Source organism: Chlorocebus sabaeus, chromosome 21 (genome assembly GCF_047675955.1).
Source record: "Chlorocebus sabaeus isolate Y175 chromosome 21, mChlSab1.0.hap1, whole genome shotgun sequence".
NCBI classification, from domain to species: domain Eukaryota; kingdom Metazoa; phylum Chordata; class Mammalia; order Primates; family Cercopithecidae; genus Chlorocebus; species Chlorocebus sabaeus.
This window is the reverse complement of record NC_132924.1, coordinates 82,415,901-82,436,060: the sequence shown is the minus strand read 5'-3', so window position 1 is coordinate 82,436,060 and position 20,160 is coordinate 82,415,901.

The window sequence follows — 20,160 nt, the reverse complement described above, 5'->3', positions numbered from 1 at the left end:
AACATCGCCCAGTTGATATTTTCAATCTGCCATCAACTAGAACTAACCTGTAGAGAATTTTCATACTTCATAAAGCTTTGTCTCCTTTTGTTAGTAACTAGGGGTTTTGGTGCTAGTTGTAGGACTGTCTAAAGGACCTCCCCTCTCTTAGCCCATTTGTGCTACTATAGTAGAATACCTGAGTGTGGGTAATGTATGAAAACAAAAATTCATTAGAGGCTGAGAAATCCAAAATCAAGGTACTGCATCTGATGAGGGCCTTCGTGCTGCATCCTCATATAGTCAAAGGTAGAAGGACAGGAGATAGCCAAAACAGCATGAAGCCTCTTTTATAAAGGCCTTACTACCATTTACAATGGAGAAACAGGAAGTCCTCATGTCCTAATCCCTCTTAAAGGCCCCACCTCTTAATACTATCACTTTGACAACATCTGAATTTTGGCAGGGACGCATTCAAACTATAGCACCCCTAAATCTTACATTGTTGAATTTAGATTACCGTTAGATATAGAAATAAATATAAATTGCATTTTCTGTCTAATAAGTGGTTTAATAGACATCACCTCATTTGAATTTTATGACAACACAACTCACTACCAAATTGTCTGCTATCTATGATTTCATCTCTTCCTCATTGTTTTATTCCTCTTATTATCTATAGCACAATGGAATATTCTATAATAATCCTGCAAATACAAATGATATCCACTGTAACTGATCTCTAAGATATTATCTCTACACTATATATGTCCATAATACATTGTTAATAAAAAGTTCAAGGTAAAGAACAGGAATCACAGTATAAAATCATAGAGTATGGTGTGTGCCAGTATAAAAAGAAAACATAACCTGTAAGTATATACATGTATATATACGTGTGTGTGTATATATATATATAACTGTAAAAAAATAGCCATGTGTTGAAATAGGATAAATCTTTACTTTCTATTGCAATATTTCTATAACCTAAGTTTTTTTAAAAAATTAGAAAAACAACACTATGAAAAAATAGCAAAAAGGAAGGATAGAGTAGGGCCATCATATTCATAAAATACAGTAGGCACAGTGCCTAGGGCCTGCAATACTTTTAGGGGGTCCATAACATATTTTAATCTTCTTAAAACAAGAAAAAATGAACTTTTATATTTTAACATAACATAATATAATCATATTTATACCAGTATAGTCATAAAATATAAATTTTATTTGCTTATGTTTTATGAAGAAAGGGACCAAAGAAAGTCACAATTCATCTCTGGGTTTGGGCTACCCTTGCAGTGGGAAATCACGGTAATGCTATTACCTGTCAAGTGCACTATTCGGTACTCTATCCAAAAAGTCACAGGATAGAAAGTCTCAAAAATGAACTAGAGGTCCCCAAACTACATGGTTTATTGAATCCACTTAAAACATCAGCAAAGCAATGTAGGTTTATACAGCCATGGCAGTGTGGATAGAAGGACCACAGTATCTCCCTCCCTCCTTCTCTCCCTTCCTCATTCCCTCCTTTCCTTCTGAACTACTATCTCACTTTCTTCTGCATCAGCTTTCCCTGCTGTAATATGGCTATAAGAAACAACAATTGAATGTGGTCAAACTGGCTTAGGAGAATGAAGATGCCAGTAACCAATACACATGTTATTTTATGGAAGAGATGCAGGGGAAAAATTCGTGATCAGTAGCTAGATTTTCTGTAATTTGCTATGCAATACCGTAGCTTGTTTCTACATACCTCAGATAGGTAAGATATGGTGCCAGATGGGTGCTACCAATGGGTGACTGATTTAAGGGAGATATAACTGTCCTAAAAATTTGATGCTTCATGAATATTTAATACATGTTAATACTATCTCTTCTTGTCTGTGTCTGCATATAAATGATCTACTCATTTTATCTATATTTAACATGTTTCCGGATCTTCTTGCTTACCATCTATGATTCACTTTACAAACATGTTGCTTTATTTTTCTTGTTTTCTATTCTTAAAATAACAAAAACACAACATATTGATCTGATCTGCTCACAATAAAATTAAATAAGAATTAAAATGTAACTGAAATAACAATCACAACCATTTTAACAAAAGATGTTTAAACATGAATTTTTAATGATAAAAACAAACAAAACCACAACAAAATCCTCAGTCACATTTAGATGATGTAAGTGTACCAACTGAGTATTTTGAAAACTGACAAAAGTAGATAATCTAGTATTTTTCTATCAATTGTACAAAATTATTACTGAAGGTAACTCAATTGTTGATGAGGAATTCTTTTTTGTAGAATCATCACAGCTAGGAAGAATAATTAAATTAGACTATCATTTTGCTACCCCAATGAAGTGATGGATATTGGCAATAATCATCAATGATTACTTGCATCACAGATAGAGGAAGATTGTTTACCTCCAAATATAACTATGAACCACTATATATAAAGTGATTTTGCCAAAAGCTTGAACTTTGCTGTAATCAAACTTCCAGATCTACCTCTCAAATTCTAAGAAAAAAAAAACGGGGGGCAGAGAGAAATATGCTAATAGGCACTTGGAAATGCAATCAGCATAATCTAGATTGAAATTTTCTAACAATTTACCGGTTGGTTTCTTCAGTAAAATTAAATGTAAAATTTACAATGATATGGAGGAAGAACAACTTTTAATACAGAATTAGAAACACATCAAACATTGTCAATTTATAAATAAAATATGATTTCCAAAATTCACTTAAAAATAATTTTGGAGGTGGGTAAATCACTTGCGGCCAGGAATCTGTGACCAGCCTGGCCAACAGGGTGAAACCCTGTCTCTACTAAAATTACAAAAATTAGCCAGGCGTGGTGGCACATGTCTGTAGTCCTAGCTACTGGGGAGGCTGAAGCAAGAGAATAATTTGAACCCAGGAGACAGAGGTTGCAGTGAGCCGAGATCATACCACTGTACTCCAGCCTGGGTGACAGAGTGAGACTTTGCCTCAAAAAGAATAATTATTATGATTATTATATTACTTTTATTATTATTTTATTTTATTTATTAAATATAATGTATATTATATATTTATTATATTTATAATTATTATTCTTATTTTGGAGAAGTAGAGGATATAGGTAAAATAAGATTGGCCATAAGCAGATACTTTTTGAAGTTGAGGACATGTAGATGAATTAATTCTCTGCTTTTGTGTCAATGTTAACATTTTCTATAATTAAAAGGAAAAAAATTAAAAGAATGGAATCATATTGAACTGCTTATGTCCTTAATAACTATCAACTATCAACTAATATGTAAATAAAATATGAAACTGACTCCTTAGAAAATAGTGATAAAATAATTATAGAACAAATGCGTAAGTTTACATTAAGTCACAAACGTATATCCCGTCTTTCTTTGTTTTGTGTTGCTATAAAGGAATACCTGGGGGTGGGTAATTTACAAAGAAAAGTTGTTTATTTGGCTTATTATTCTGATGGTTAAAATGTTCACGACTGGCAACTGCATCCAGTGAGGGCCTCAGGCTGCTTCCACTCTTGGTGGAACGAGAAACGGAGAGGGCATATGCAAAGATCATACTGCAAGGAGGAAACAAGCTGGAGAGAAGAGGGGATTCAGGCCCTATTTAACAACCGGGCCTCCTGGGAACTAATAGAGTGAGAAGTCACTCATGCCTGAGCAAGAGTATTAATATATTAATAACAGATCCTCCCCCATGAACCAAATGCCTGCCAATCGGCCCTCCCTATCAATACCACCAGAGTGGGGATAAATATCAATATGAGATTTGGTGGGACAAACAAACAATATCCAAACCCTAATATGGTGTTTTTAAATAACAGAAAGAAAAGAATTGAGCTACCTATTCATCTTAAGAATTTAAAAGGAGAACAAACATATCCAAAGAAAAGCAGAATAATGAGCTAATAAAGATGAAAGCAGAGGCCAGGCGCGGTGGCTCACGCCTGTAATCCCAGCACTCTGGGAGGCCGAGGCGGGCGGATCACAAGGTCAGGAGATCGAGACCACAGTGAACCCCGTCTCTACTAAAAAAAAAAAAAATATACAAAAAAATTAGCCGGGCACGGTGGCAGCGCCTGTAGTCCCAGCTACTCGGGAGGCTGAGGCAGGAGAATGGCGGGAACCCGGGAGGCGGAGCTTGCAGTGAGCCGAGATAGCGCCACTGCACTCCAGCCTGGGTGACAGAGCGAGACTCCATCTCAAAAAACAAAAAAATAAATAAATAAAAAAAATTTAAAAAGTTTTAAAAAAAGATGAAAGCAGAAATATTTGAATTAGATTACAGAAAGATAATGCAATCAATACTTACATTCAAGGAAAGAAATGAATAATTGTATAGACCCTTTAAAGCCTGCTAAAAACAAAATAGGAAATAAAGTGAATTAGAATGAGAAATGAAACATGGTGACAATAAATACATAAATTAAAAGTTCTAAATTATTTTAAATTTATATTACATATGAAAATATTAACAAAAAATCTTAGTGCTTCTGAAACTAATAAATGTATAATCACATTGCAAGAATGAAAGTCCAGATCAACTTTAAGAACTATATTGATACATCTTATTAATGTATTAATAAAATCCACAGAGGAATAAGAGATTTCTTACATCACATCCTTCTAAAAACTGGAAAAAATAATATTATTTCACGATTATAATTCTTTCTATTTCAAATCAATAACTAGATTTTGCTATTTTATGGTTCTTGCTTTTCTGTCTTAGCCTCAGTTCCTATTTTCACGACGTTACTTGTATTTATTTCTTCCGTAAAAAAAAAAAAAATTACTTTAATAATTACTTATTCCCAGCTTCATTCTGCTTCTATTCATTAATGACATTATTCAATAAAGAAAATATATTCAAGTTGTTTTCCATCTCCTTTAGAATGAAGTCCAAACTCCTTAGAATTACTAAACTCATATATTTTTCATTTATTCATCAAATATTTATGTATCTATTTTGTTTTTGGCCCTCATTTGCCTTAAGTTTGGTTTCTTGATTCTTTTTTTCTAATAGCAAAAGTAAAACCAGAAAAACAGAAATCTTCTCATGCCATGAATATTGTAAATGCATATCACCCCCCTCCAAATTCTATTCTGTTTTATTGTTTTCATTATAGTCCTTATAATCATCTAACGTATATTATAGCAGTATTAGTTTTTGACCATCTTATTCCATAGAAGGTAAGCTTTGTAAGATAAGGAAATTTATGATCTTTCTTGCAGAATTTCAGGAACCAAGAAAAATGTCTGAGACCTACAGATATTCAACTAAGAGTTTAATAATTTCAATGGATAAATCATAGGTAGATGATGGTATAGCCAAAATCCATTGGATATGATTATGTTAATAAAATTATGGTTGCTCAAATATCAAAAAAATTATTATAATTTAATACTGTGCTAGAAAAATCACATGTTCAGGTATTGCTATTAAAAAATTACAACACAGAAAACTATGCATAAAAAACAGCTGAAGGAAAAAAATCATAATGGGCTTATATTAGTGTTAGCATGTTAACAATATTCTTACATAAGTGATGAAATAATTGGTAACATTCTCTTTGCTTTTCCTATTTCTTAAATTTTCTTTGAAATTTACAAACTGTATATTAAAAATATGACATATATTTCCAAAATAATTATAATTTACGTCTTATTTAAAATTAAATATTTATTATCTTTAAACTCTGGTTCTTTGTTATGTAAGATCTACAGATAAAGCAAGTTTTATAGACCATATGCACAATAAAAGAAACCAAAGAACATAAATGTTATAAAAATTGACAATTAAGCATAAACAACTTTATGTCTTAAAGTAAATAAACATTAAGTAATGTCCAAAAACCAAGAAAGCATTTTATTATTTTGTATAATGCAGAAATTTCTCTATTAAGGATTATGAACAAAATTGCCTTACTACCAATTTAAATAGCCAATTTTATTATTCTCTTATAGTAAAAAGCAATTCTCTAAAGACAAAAATGTTTTAAAACTATCAAGTTATGGTAACAGAACATCTGTGCAAAATCCATTATGATTATTTTCATATAAATTTTAAAATTAAGATTTCCCAAAACCCAAATTAGCTGAAAAATCATCCATATTTGGTCTGCTTTAAAGATACTGAAGGATAGCATCTTGAAAATCCTAGTTAGTTTAAATGTAACTATTAAGGGAAGTAACAAACTGCAAGTGTGACAAAAAATATATGCAACCATATATACTTTCTGCTCCAGATAAACTTGTTATTTTAAAAAATTATTTATTTATTTATTTATTTATTTATTTATTTATTTATTCATTCATTCATTCATTCTTGAGACTGAGTTTTGCTCTTGCTTCCCAGGCTGGAGGGCAATGGCACAATCTCAGCTCACTGCAACCTCTGCCTCTAGGGTTTAAGGGATTCTCCTGCCTCAGCTTCCCAAGTAGCTGGGATTACAGGCACACACCATTACACCCGGCTAATTTTGTATTTTCAGTAGAGACACAGTTTCACCATGTTGGTCAGGATGGTCTCGAATTTCTGACCTCAGGTGTTCAGCTTGCCTCAGCCTCCCAAAGTGCTGAGAATACAAGCATGAGCCACCACACCTGGCCTAAACATTTTATTTTTAACCTACATGAATACTCTTTCATTGGCATAAAAACTAAAATTATAATAGTGACTAGTGACTTTTTGTTCAGAATTTTAAACTTATTTATGCATTCCTTTCTGAAACATTTCTGAAAGTTGTCTCTTTGCCTAGAAAGTGGCAATTTCAGAAGGTGTGGGCTGAAACAGCCCCTCTGAGAGGGTTATATTTGAGTAGTAACCTATATGACACTCTAATTAGCATACACTTACTTTAAATGAATTATTGAATTTGTTTTCAATACTTAATCATAAACTTTTAGACCATACCATCTAATGCTATTCCTTTATCTGGCACACAGAAATTAAATGTAACACGTTAGATAAACAAGATGGTTTCACGGTAATCAAGAAAGTTGGCAATTTTTTAAATGGAAGAAATATTTCTTCAATAATTAAATTCTCAACTATATTTTGTGTTCCCTGAAAACATACAATTGTCATATTTCTTTGTATCCTATATACAACACAGTACAGAGTCATATGCTATAGTATTGAAAGCCACTGATTTTAAAAGTCAAGGAAACTTGGATTTAAATCTAACTCTTGCCCCTTGTGTACGTAACCTTGGAAGGATTTTTAACTAATTCTAAGTCTCAGTTGTTTTCATCTGAAAAATAAGGATTAGCCCCCCTAGAAGTTTGTTGTAAGGTTTAATTATAATTATGTTCTCAAAAGTATTTCTATTATGTTTAATGAATAACTTCTACATTACTTTAATAAATATGCAATAAAAACATAATAACAGATTATCACCAGAACTAGACTGATATTATATAGTCTATAAAATACATTAAAATCTGCAATATAAATCATATTCCCAAAATATATTAAGTTTTTAGTTACAAGAATAGCATTAGAAACACATTTGTTAAGAAATAAATCAGGTTATAAATACACAGAATACATTTAAGACTTGATGAGTGGATTTCTATTTGAAATATAATACCTACAAATATATCTGAATTCTAATCTATAAATTAAAAGCGGGAAAATGGTCATTTTTAACGTGATATATAAATGAAAGGGGACAGAAAACAAAGTACAAATTATTAATGTGACTTTTGCAAACTAGCCCAGAGCCCTTGTAAATACAGCCTTCATTTATACTGTTGCTTCTTCTTTGGATGATTCTTTACTGTGTAGATCTTCAAATATCAGGAGCAATTTTTTCTTAGGAACATTCAGAACTCACATAATAAATTATAGGTCCATCATAAAGATTTGACATCAATTTCTGTCTCTGTTAAAATGAATAATCTTAATATTTTTCCAAATACTGAATACATCAGAATATGACTTAAAATTGAGAAAAAAAAAAATATATATATATATACACACACATACACACACATACACATATATAATCTTAGTTTTCCCCTACAGGAAATTACAATAGGTCAGGAGCATTCGTGTTTTGTAAATGATTGAGACACTGGATTTTAAAGATGGAGCAATGGTAGCTGTTCCTTTGGTCCAACAGTTCATTCTAATGCTAAATCTGCTATTGGTTAAGCTATTTTTTAAATCAATTCTAATTTCAACAGCTTATCTCCTTTGGAAGCTAGTCATCATAGTGTTTAACATTAGCTTTTTACATTCTTTACTGGATCTAAAAGCAAAAGCTACCAAAAAAATATTCTTTACATTTAAGACAAGTGCCCTACATATAAACTTTGAAACTGATCCACTCTCTATGCCAATTTAACCAATTTATGTACTCATATACTCACAAAGTCATCTAATTCTGCTCTTCTTTATCCCTCGTAACTTTTTCCTGTCTGAGAATGCAGTCTACCTGCTTTACAGAGTTTTGTGATGGGCTTTAGTCAAAATTGTAACCTAAACTTACCTAAGTCACATATCTCTAATAATTACTGTTTTACACTGACTATAACTCTGATAGCAAATTAAGAGACAGCATTTTACAAACAATTTAATAAAAAATTTACTCAAACAAATATTAAATATTTTTAAGCAAAAATTAAACATTTTCTTTTGAAGCTGTCATCATCAAGGAAAATGTTAGAACTATTTTACCCTACTATGGCTTCAAGATGACAATCACCTACTGAAGGTAAACTCCCTGAAGGCAAAAGTTTTTCCCTCTATTTTCTGTTTGTGTAATGTTACAGCCCATATCTTCAAACAATCTCATTCACAAATAGGGATTGATTCAAAAAGGGTATGTCAGGGATGTCTAATACATTTTTGGTGAAAATATAAAGGTCATTCAAAACTAATTGTAATACCATTTCTCCTTAAAAGTGAGCTAAGTTATATAAAAGGCAGGTACTGCTGAACTGAAATGATAAATTAATCCAGAAGAAAGCATAAGTGTGATATTATGGATCTAATTCGAATAAACTGATTTGCTCATTCTTTTTTGCTAAAATCAAAACTGAAAATCTCAATAATTTTGAAGTGCCCCTACCTTCTAACTTGAAGTAAGATGCTTACACATAGTTATCTCAAAGCTGACAGTTATTGTGTAGAGCCCTGACCAAAAGTTAGCATTCAATTAAATATTTCTTTTCAGATATATTATAGGAAGGCATACATTTATGGGAAAAGAGAAGATGTATATATTATAAAAAAAGTACAACATACCCTAATGTAAAAATAATCATTAATTCACAATAAATTGTTTTTAAAAGTTAGAAAATTCCCTGTCTTCTCTAGTTATGGATTCCCCCATTTTATGTAATTTCATGAAACAAGTAATTTCAAACCTTTAAATTAAACTTTCTCATTAAAATTCCCTTTTGATCTTTCCACATCCATGTCCTGATAATGGGAGTAAAACTGTTCACAGTAAGCTAAAGAAGGAGAATCTGCTTAAATATGAGACTGTTCTGTGCCACCCTCTGATCTTACAGAGGTTAGGGAATGGTGGTTGAGAATATAAATGATTCTTTCCCAGACTTATTTGGAAATAAGTAGCTATATAAAGAAGAAAGTATGTAAAAGGATATTTAGTCCTTTAGTTATATAAGGAATCTTTGTATTCATCTGCATTAACATTCCTAATTAAGACAACTCTTTCATGGTTATTCAAGGTAGACCTCTGTTGTCCACTTAAGGTTTAGACTCCGGTTTCATATGGAGGGAAACATCTTCTCTGATTTGCTCCAAAAGTAAACTCTCTCAGCAAACAAAATTTTTGCTTCCCCATGGGGTGAAGCCACAGGATAGTCGTATTAGAACCCACCGTGGAAACCTAGACATTTGCCTAAGGTGTACACACATATTGGAAGTAACAAGAGAATGATTTCCGAATTTGCTTCCCTTTGTTGCACTTGTTGAAGGAATGTATTTATGGTACTTTTTATGAAGGGTGCATATGTGATGAACAATAAGATAACCAATTCTAGGGCTGAAAATTACTAATATGCCCTTTTTCTGTAGTTTCTCCATGTTGTATAATGATTGCCATCCTGCAGCCACAGAAATCTAGAAACTAACATACTTCAGAGTGCACTGGGGTTGTTTCTCTACTTATTTGTTCACTGGTCCTCAACTCTGCCTCTACATTAGAATCATCATGGAGAATTTTTAAGATACCAATGCCGGGATCCTACATTTAGTGGTTTAGATTCAGTTTTTCCAAGATGAGACCCAAACTTTGTGTTTTGAAAAGTGATTCTAGTGGGTAGCCAAAGTTTACTGGTTTAAGTGATGTGATTATAAGAAGTTAATATAGACAGGTACATAGATACACACACACACACACACACACACACACATATATTTAACAATGCTATAGGAACATTAGCAGAGGGGGATCACTACTTCACACATTTCTTAGAGTCCACTTATTCTTTGGAACCCTGAAATTAACTTTACAACACAGAATATATCAGAGACAGATTCCCTTAGCCTATGATCTATTTTCAGAATAGAGTATAGCTTCTTGTTATTTTGTGTGGTTTTGTTTTTGACAGTAACACAGATCTAATATGTGACTAAAACTGTACATAAGACAGTTCCAAATATATTTTAAATTGTTTTGTTATATATAAATCGATGTGTTCTTTCCAAATCTTCTGTCTTTTGCTCACATCTATGACAAACATTGTTTTAAAAGTAAAAAAATTAATAGATAGCAGAACAATTGCATTTAAATATACTCATTGTAGAATAATTGATATGAAACAAGTTTTCACCCTTTGAATGAAATTCCAATATGAAAATTATTCATTACTCATTTGCTTTCTAAAATAGGTATTTGTATGCCATCAAAATTGTAGTGTATAATAAATATTGATTCTATTGTCCTCTTTCTAAGCAGTGTTTTTTAAATAAGGAAAGCCACACCTACACATATGTCCTCTAAATAGAATATACTGAAAATTTAATATTTAAGCACTTATTTAGTCATATATCAATGTTTCAAATAAAGTCTCTTTCAGATAAATATTTTTTCTAGTGACTGTCTTAGACTGGGTGACTGTTAAAAAAAAAAAAAAAAAAAAAAAAAAAAAAAAAAAAAAAAAAAAAAAAGGCCGGGCGCGGTGGCTCAAGCCTGTAATCCTAGCACTTTGGGAGGCCGAGACGGGCGGATCACGAGGTCAGGAGATCGAGACCATCCTGACTAACACAGTGAAACCCCGTCTCTACTAAAAATACAAAAAATTAGCCAGGCGAGGTGGTGGGCCCCTGTAGTCCCAGCTATACGGGAGGCTGAGGCAGGAGAATGGCGTAAACCCGGGAGGCGGAGCTTGCAGTGAGCTGAGATCTGGCCACTGCACTCCAGCCTGGGCGACAGAGCGAGACTCCGTCTCAAAAAAAAAAAAAAAAAAAAGAGAACAGAATGGAAGACATCTCTGTTTGACATGAGTGTCAAAGGGGAGATTATCACACAAATAGCTGTGAGAATCTGAAAAGACCACAGATAGGGCAAATAAAGGAGAGAATACAGTATCACAACTAGTTATTAGTTAACTAATTATTAGGAAAGAAAATCAAGTTACGTTCACTTAGACTTTGACTTAAAAGAAAATTGGGATTTTGAAATAAGCACATAAGTGATTTTATTTTATCTTTTCTCTTTCTGACAGAACAGTGGCACTAAAATTAATAGAAATTTAAAACACCTTCATTTGAAGAAAAGATGGATTCAAATGTGAGAAATTAAAATAGTAATAATGTTTAATTTTTAGTTGGCAGTTTTACTTTCAAATTTCTAAACAATGTTTCACTCCACCCATATCGATTAAAGACTTTTGTTAAAAAAACACAGTAACATTTATATTTCACAATACGAGCACTGGAGAACAAAGTCCTGAGAAAGAAATCTGTGGGATGGTAGTGGGGGCTGGAGGAACTCTCATCAGACAAAAACTAAACAAAATAAAAGCATAAAGACAGAGAAGTGGATAAAATGTGTAGATAAAAGCCAACGAAGTCGGTCTCTCTCTTTCACTCTCTCTCTCCACATACACACACACACACACACACACACACACACAGAGAGAGAGAGAGAGAGAGGGAGCTTCATCTGTTTGCCACCATGAAAGGCCACAAATGTGAGTAGTAGATGGCAACGTAGCTTAGGGAGCCAAGGAATGCTCACGCACACAGGCTTGTTCTGCTCTCCAGCTATGGAGACCACCCATGCAGCTGAGACCCTAGAAATACAAACACTCAGTCATTCTTTTATAAGGTATTTGTTGAACTATTACTAAGAGTAGAAATCTGATGAGCAATGATGATATAGCAGAAAAACAAACAAACAAAACAAAACCTCCAGGTTTCTATCCTCATGAAGATTTAAGACCCTAAAGGACCTTAGAACATCCACATGTTGGAATTTCAGTGGAAAGTGACTGGTGTTACAGCTACAGAAACCTGTATAATCTTGCAATACACAGATTTAGAATGATACTAATTTGACTTATCTTTATCACAGGAGGTAAAGTTTGCCTTAAATTGGTTATACTTAATAGTGGCACTAAAGAGAGAACAACACAGGAATGTATGGCATCAATGTGGATTAAAAGACACTTACTAAGCAGATGGCAATGTTTTTGGAACCTACAGAACTTTTGTGTGGATGTTGGAAAGGAGGCAAGGGAGGTGTTTTTTAAAAAGTAATTCAATAACAAAGAAATTTTAGAAACGCAATGAGGAAAAACAGAGATAGTTAATAGAAGCAGCAAAAGATAGACAAAGTCTCTAAGTGTTTTAAAAAATCATTCAATAATAAGAAGTTTTAGAAAGGCAATGAGGAAAAACAAGAGTTAATAGGGGCAGCAAAAGATAGGCAAAGTCTTGAAGTCAGATGGTGAGAGAATTACCTTCTTAAGAGAGGTACGGGGCATGTAGCCACGGACATACAAGATGTTTCAGATCGAGGACAGGACCTGAGGTCCAAATCTAATGAAAAATGAACAAAGGTTTGTAGGCAGAATCCATAATTTCCAGGATACACTTGATGCTGTCTTCTAAAATAGTCGACTATTACCATCCAATGAAAGGCAACAAAGCAAATGTTTACCTTGAAGCTAAGAAGGGCTGAGACAGATAGATCAAGATCCACTTTCTCTATGAAATGCTAAAAGTATAATTTATCATGTTTGTTGATAGAAGCATTAAAAATCTGTAAAAGCATGTGCTGTTTGGAATTTGTGACAAGCTAAAAATAAAGCTTAATTCAGAAATTTAATCCTAAAATTTTTCTAAAATAAGCCTGTGTGCATTTTATACTATGTATTTTTTCCTACTTTAAGAAAGAAAAACATCTGTGTATGGGAGTAGAACCATTTTGGAGGGACTGGAAGTACATTATGTAAGAGCAATTCTATAAAGAGATTCAGGGACATTCTCTTTATAGTGATTACAATTCTTTCAAAAATCATTTAAGAAACACGGATACTCATTTTAACATACATGAATTTTCTATATCTATACGTGTATAGGAAATTTTGAAAAACAGAAATAACAAGTAGTCAGCATGTTTTAAAGCATGACATTCATATATGTGTATATATGTGTGTGTATATACATATATATACACATATATGCATGTGTGCATATATAAAAACAACTAAATTGGTCTTAAAATTCCTTATCTATTAATGTTTCCTTGTTCTGCAATGAGAAAACTTCTTTGAGGAAGGATGATTTGAAACCACAATTGTATAGTTTAGTTGACTTATTTCACAAGGATTAAATCAAAAGAAAATATTTGTCATTTAGTGGTACTTTTGATTTGCCCTGAACTGGACTAACTATAGCCTTAAAAACCTTCTGGATACTTTTTCCTGTACTTTTCATCAGCTAAATATCGACAAAGAAAACTAAAAGATGTAATATTGTCATCATTGTCTATAAAAATACATTTTCAAATTCACTATGTGTATGTATTCACAATTTTATGTATTCACAAAGAAAATGATAGAAAAAAAGTGCTTTGTCAAATTTAATTGCTTCTATGTGATTTCTTCATACATAATGATAAGTGAACACTGTAAGGTCAATATTAGGCCAACATCAGCTATCAGCTTTAAGGCATTCTGTGACCATTTTTCTGGCCATTAATTTAGACCCACTGTGCTCATCAGCCACAGACATAATAATAAAAAATGATTATACCTAAAACCTCCTGTATTATTTTCAACTTTAGCTTTAAAATTTTTCCTATTTTTTAAAGAAAATAATGCATTTCTTCAATCAGGAATAAATTTAACTCAATGGATTTGTTGTTTTTGTTGTTCTTTTTAAAAAAACTAATCTGTAGCTTTATAGTTACATTCACTGAGAGACTTTTAGAATCATAGTTCCATATTTTTTTTTCAACATTATTTGAGAATAGCTTCAATTTTCAGGCTTTCTGATAGTTCAGAGAGGCAGAAATTCAAATAGTCCCAACAAAATAAAAATAAAAACTGGCCAAGCAAAATCAGTGGCACAGATAACTGGGCAAACTTGAGGCCTAGGAAAGAGGTAAGTACACTGCAGGTTGACTAAGGAGGTGGGAAGAATGATTCATTTGCCTTGGGGATTCATCTTTCTAAAGGAGAAAGTGACTACTTTAATGGTCTCCAGAGTATTTGGGAATTATTTGCTAGTTCCATTTAGTTAAAACAGACATCATTAGGCATAAAAATGAAGTTTCAATTACAGCAGAATTTAGTCTGGAAACTTAGATCAAACAATTTCACAGTTTATAATTTTAAAAGTATTTTATTACATCTTCTTTATACTCCAATTCTGAAAGAAAATGTGAAAAGTAAAAAGTACAAAACACATTTATTAGTGAATTAGTTGATTTTCCACCTAAAAGCAAAAGGAATTTATCTACTACGTTTTTATTTGGTGTTGTCATCCTTTTCATGAAATTAATACAAAATGTAACACTGGGCTACAATATAATGACTAAATAATCTGCAAATTTTCTTTCAATTCTACCAGTTTATGATCTTTTGATTTTTTATATCATTTTGTATCAAATAAAAACAATCTCATGCATAAAATATAAAAGTAGTAAGTTGTTTTACTGCCAAGTAATGCCCACAACAGATAGGAATTATGTCTAAAGTTTAATTCATTTTCTTTGTAATGCTTAACATTGTCTTTCCTGAGAAATAGAAGCAAAATAATAGAGGGATATATTTAAAATAATGTCTCACTTCATCCTATATTTATATATTTTGAGATCATTCTTAATAACAAAATTTAAAAATTTTACATTTTCTTAAATGATATTTTTATCTCCTACCCTCAAAAACCCAAGTTGTTTTCTTACATTATTCTCATGTGTCACTGTTGAATTTATTAGGATACATAGGCATCTTCTTGAAATATAAATCTTATATTTAGGGAGTCATTAAGAATTTAGCACATAACTATGTTTTTTCCTTATTTTCATGATTACACTGCATTTTTTTTTTCCCTCACTGAACCATAACTTTCTAAAACATAGGTGGTTGTAACTGCTAAGGTTCTATGAGAAATAAGCACTTAACACTTAGGCACTTAAGGAAGTTTACCAACTATTCTAACATTGCATGAACCAACAAAATCTCCAGCTGGAAGAATACAACAGTTGAGCTTAGAGAAAGTCTTCATGCCACCTTTAAAATGAAACGTTTTAAGTGCACATCTGATACTCCGGCTGGAAAAAGACATAAATAAGCAATAATCAAAATAGGGGAGCTAAATATCACTCTTCAAATGTAAAGAAGATACAGTAACCTATCACATTGTTTAATGAAATTCATTAACTAAATCATTCAGAAGTTTCTTTAAGTGCTGAAACAATATACTGACAGAACATCAATGAAATTCCACAATATAATGTAAGTCTGCATCTCAAAGTATAACTTAAACTTCATTTCTGCCTAATAATTGAGAATGGTCCACGTTTGTATAAGCATAAAAACCCATATTTCTAATTGGTTTATAATACTGTCACTACATACTTTTTTAGATCCTTTAAAGAAATTGAATCAATAATTAATAACCTTCCAAAATAGAAAGCCCCAGGCACAGAAGGGTTCATTGGTGAATTCTAAAAGTGAACTTTTAAGGAAGAAATTGTACTGGTTCTATACAATCTCTTTCAGAAGATAGAAGCAAAGGCAATACTTTCTAACTCATTCTGTGAGGCCAGCATAACTCTGACACCAAAACCAGATGAAGATATTGCAGGAAAAGTATAAACTAATATCTCTCATGAACATAGATGTAAAAATCCCCCACAAAATATTAAAAAATTAAATCCAACAATGTATAATAATAATTATGCACCACAACCAAGTGAGATTTATCCCAGATATGCAGGACTGGTTCAATGTTTAAAATCAATTAAGATAATCCATCATGTCAACAGACTTAAGAAAATAATGATGAGTTCAATACATGTAGAAAAAGTATTTGACAAAATCCAATGTCCATTCATGATAAAAAAAAAAAATTACTAAACTAGGAATAAGGGGAAATGTCCCAAACTTGATAAAGAATATCTACAAAAAACCTACAGCTAGTATACTTAATGGTAAGAAATGCAAGCATTCCCACTAAGATCAGAAACAAGGCAAGGATGCTACTCTCACCTTCTCAATATCATGCTGGAAATGTCTAATACAATAAAACAACAATTCAAAAATAAAATAAAAGATACACAAATTGGGAAAGAAGAAATAAACCAGTATTTATTTGCAGAGGACATGATAATCTATGTAGATAATCCAAAAGAACTGACCAAAAAAAAAAAAAAAAAAAAAAAAATCCTGGAACTAATTAGCAATGATAGCAAGGTTGTAGGATACAAAGTTGATATACAAAAACCAATAGTTTTCTTACACATGAACAATGAACTAATAGAATTTGAAAATAAAAAAATCACTTACATTAGTACCCCCTACCCCATAATAAAATACTTATGGATAAATCTAGCAAAATTATATACAAGATCCATATGAAAAAAACTATAAATCTTTGACAAAAGAAACCAAAGAAGAACTAAGTAAATGGAGGGATATTCCACATTAATAAATAGGATGCTTCAATATTGTCTAGATGTCAGTTTTTCCCAACTTGATGTACAGATTCAATGAAATCCCAGTAGAAATCCCAGTAAGTGTGTGTGTGTGTGTGTGTGTGTGTGTGTGTGATTGAAAAACTGATTCTTAAAGTTTATATAGAGAGGCAAAAGACCTCGAATAGTCAACACAATATTAAAGAAGAACAAAGTTTGAAAACTGGCACTATTGGACTTCAAGACTTACTATAAAGTTACAGTAATCAAGATTGTGTGGTACTCAGAAACAAAAAATTCACACATTTTAAATTGCACACTTCTGAGGAACATGGTAAAATATTGTGCTATCCTGCACCATCCCACCTGGGACATGAATCATTCCATTGTCTAGTATACCCATGCTGAATATGATACCCCCATACTTGTTACTCAGTAGCCATCTTGATTATCAGATCAACAAATGACAAGAAGGAAGGTGCGTGCAGTACAATGAGATATTCTGACAGTCAGAGAGAGGCAGAGAGCGTGCTTCCATTCACATAACTCTTATTTAGTATATTAACTCTATTTTTATTAGTTATTGTTATTAATCTCTTACTGTGTCTAATTTATTAAATTAAGCTTTCTTGTAGGTAGCTGTATATATAGAAAAAAATGATGGTATATGTAGGGTTCAGTACTATCTGCGATTTCAGGCATCCACTTGGAGTCCTGGAATATATCTCTGGGGATGAAGGGGGACTACTCTACACATTTCTCTATTTTTGGTTGCCTCAGATAAGATTCCTTGTCCTAGGTTTTGTTTCTGAGATGTGACTCCTAAAATAGGCCTACTCAGTGAAGTTCCCAATACAGCTTATCTAGGCTCCTCATAATGCAGAGAATTATAAATTGAGAAGAAAATACTTGCAGATAGATGCAATGACATTTAAACAACTGTCCAAATCTCAGCAAGATATATATGAGCTGTATATATGGATACTATATGATTGAGTGGAAGTCTCAGGATTTTGTCAAAACAGTAGTCTTAGCCAAATAATTTTAATTCTTGTCCAGATGGAGAAATATTTGATTATTAATCACGAATCACGCCGGAATTGGAAATCAGAAAATATCAAATCCATGTTTTGGAGTGTATAAGTGAGAGTATAAACAGAAAGTAAAGATAAAGTCTCGGTTTCTATTTGGGCAGGAGCTAGTAGGATGGGACAGGAGATAGAAACATAATCAACTGTAAAGAAAGAGAAGAGAAGGTGAATTAGGGAGATTAGAATCTAAAATTGCAAAATTCAGATACTTATTTTGGTGGTCCTTTAACTATGTCCTGGGCAAGATTATCCAGGCTTCAGAGGACTATTAAAGCAAAAGAACTGAGATGTGTCTGAAGACAGTAAAAGGTGAAGATAGATTTGTAAACCATTTGCATCAAGGTACATCCAAGTGAAAATTCTGAGAGTTATTGATAGGGCCAAGAAGAGGATTGTATTAGTCAAGGTTCTCTAGAGGAACAGAGCTAAAATAGGAGATATATATATATGTACATGTATATATGAAAGGGAGTTTATTAAGGAGAATTGACTCACATAATCATGAAGTGAAGTCTCACGATAGGCCATCTGTAAGCTGAAGAGCAAGGAAGCCAGTAGTAGCTCAGTCCCAGACCTAAAACCTCAAAAGTTAGAAAACCGACAGTGCCACCTTCAGTCTGTGGCTGAAGGCCTGAGAGCCCTTGGCAAATCACTGATGTTAAGTCCAAGAGTCAAAAATCTGAAGAACTTGTAGTCTGATTTTCGAGGACAGGAAGCACCTGGTGCCAGAGAAAGATGAAAGTTGGGAGACTCAGCAAGTCAAGTCATTCCACCTTCTTCTGACTTCTTTTTCTAGCCAAGCTAGCAGCCTATCGGATGCTGCCCACCCATATTGTGGGTTGGCCTTCCTGATGGTGGGTCTTTCTCTCCCAGTCCACTGACTCAAATATTAATCTCTTCTGGCAACACTCAGAAACATCCAGCTACACCCAGAAGCAATATTTTGCATCCTTCAATCCAATCAAGTTGACACTTAATATTAACCATAACAAGGAGTAACCACTTACATAAGTAATATCAGTAGTATATTTTTAAGTTAATTTATTCTTTCACTGATAAGAAGTCTGCCCATAGATCATCTTGCCATTTCAACTCTACTGCCCTATTTTTCTACTATGTCACTGCATATTGAATTCTTTCAAATTAAAAAAAAAAAAAAGTTCTGGCCAAAATCCATACATATTAGATTTGTATTAAGTATTCAAGACATTGTACAGGATTGATATTACAACCTGGAAAACTACTTAATGTGTAAAATTCCTGTGTAGACATCTCCAGTTTTAAAATTTCTTTATCTTAAGATTATTAATTCTTAATAATGCAAAAGGAATTTAGGTTTTCATTGAGTTTTGGATCAGCTAAAGTAGAAAATTTTCAAGATTGTTTTTATGAAATATAATTTTGTTGTAATTTTGCTTACAAATGTTACAAACACAAGGCTTGCCTCAACATTATTAATATGTGCTTTTGTGAGCTAGATACAGTCAACAGTTACTGTGTGTCGAGTAATATTATAGATGCTTTATGAACATTCCTCTTAACATTCAAAACATTTCTTGGAAATTAGATATTATTAATTCCATTTTTAGAAGAGTAAAGTGAGAGTGAGCAAAGCTAAGTAAACTGCTCGCAGTATTTCATTTCTTTCCTCTGAAAGATCAAATCTTGCTCTTGTTTTCTCAATATCTTTCTATTCCTTTGTCTTTAGTGTAGGTCCTACACTCCTTTCCTCATATTTTCTTACCTACAATAGTTTAATGTTCTCTTCTTTCCTCCCCCCATCCCCCACCAGTATTCTCCTCAATCTCAAGCTTCTATTTTCTAGATCTGAGGAAGCATTTTGGGTTAGGTAATTTTTTCACAAAGTTTGTTCTCTGATTAAGTGTGCCCTGATTTTTTCTATACCCTGGAGTATCTATTTAGCTTACTTACCTTAA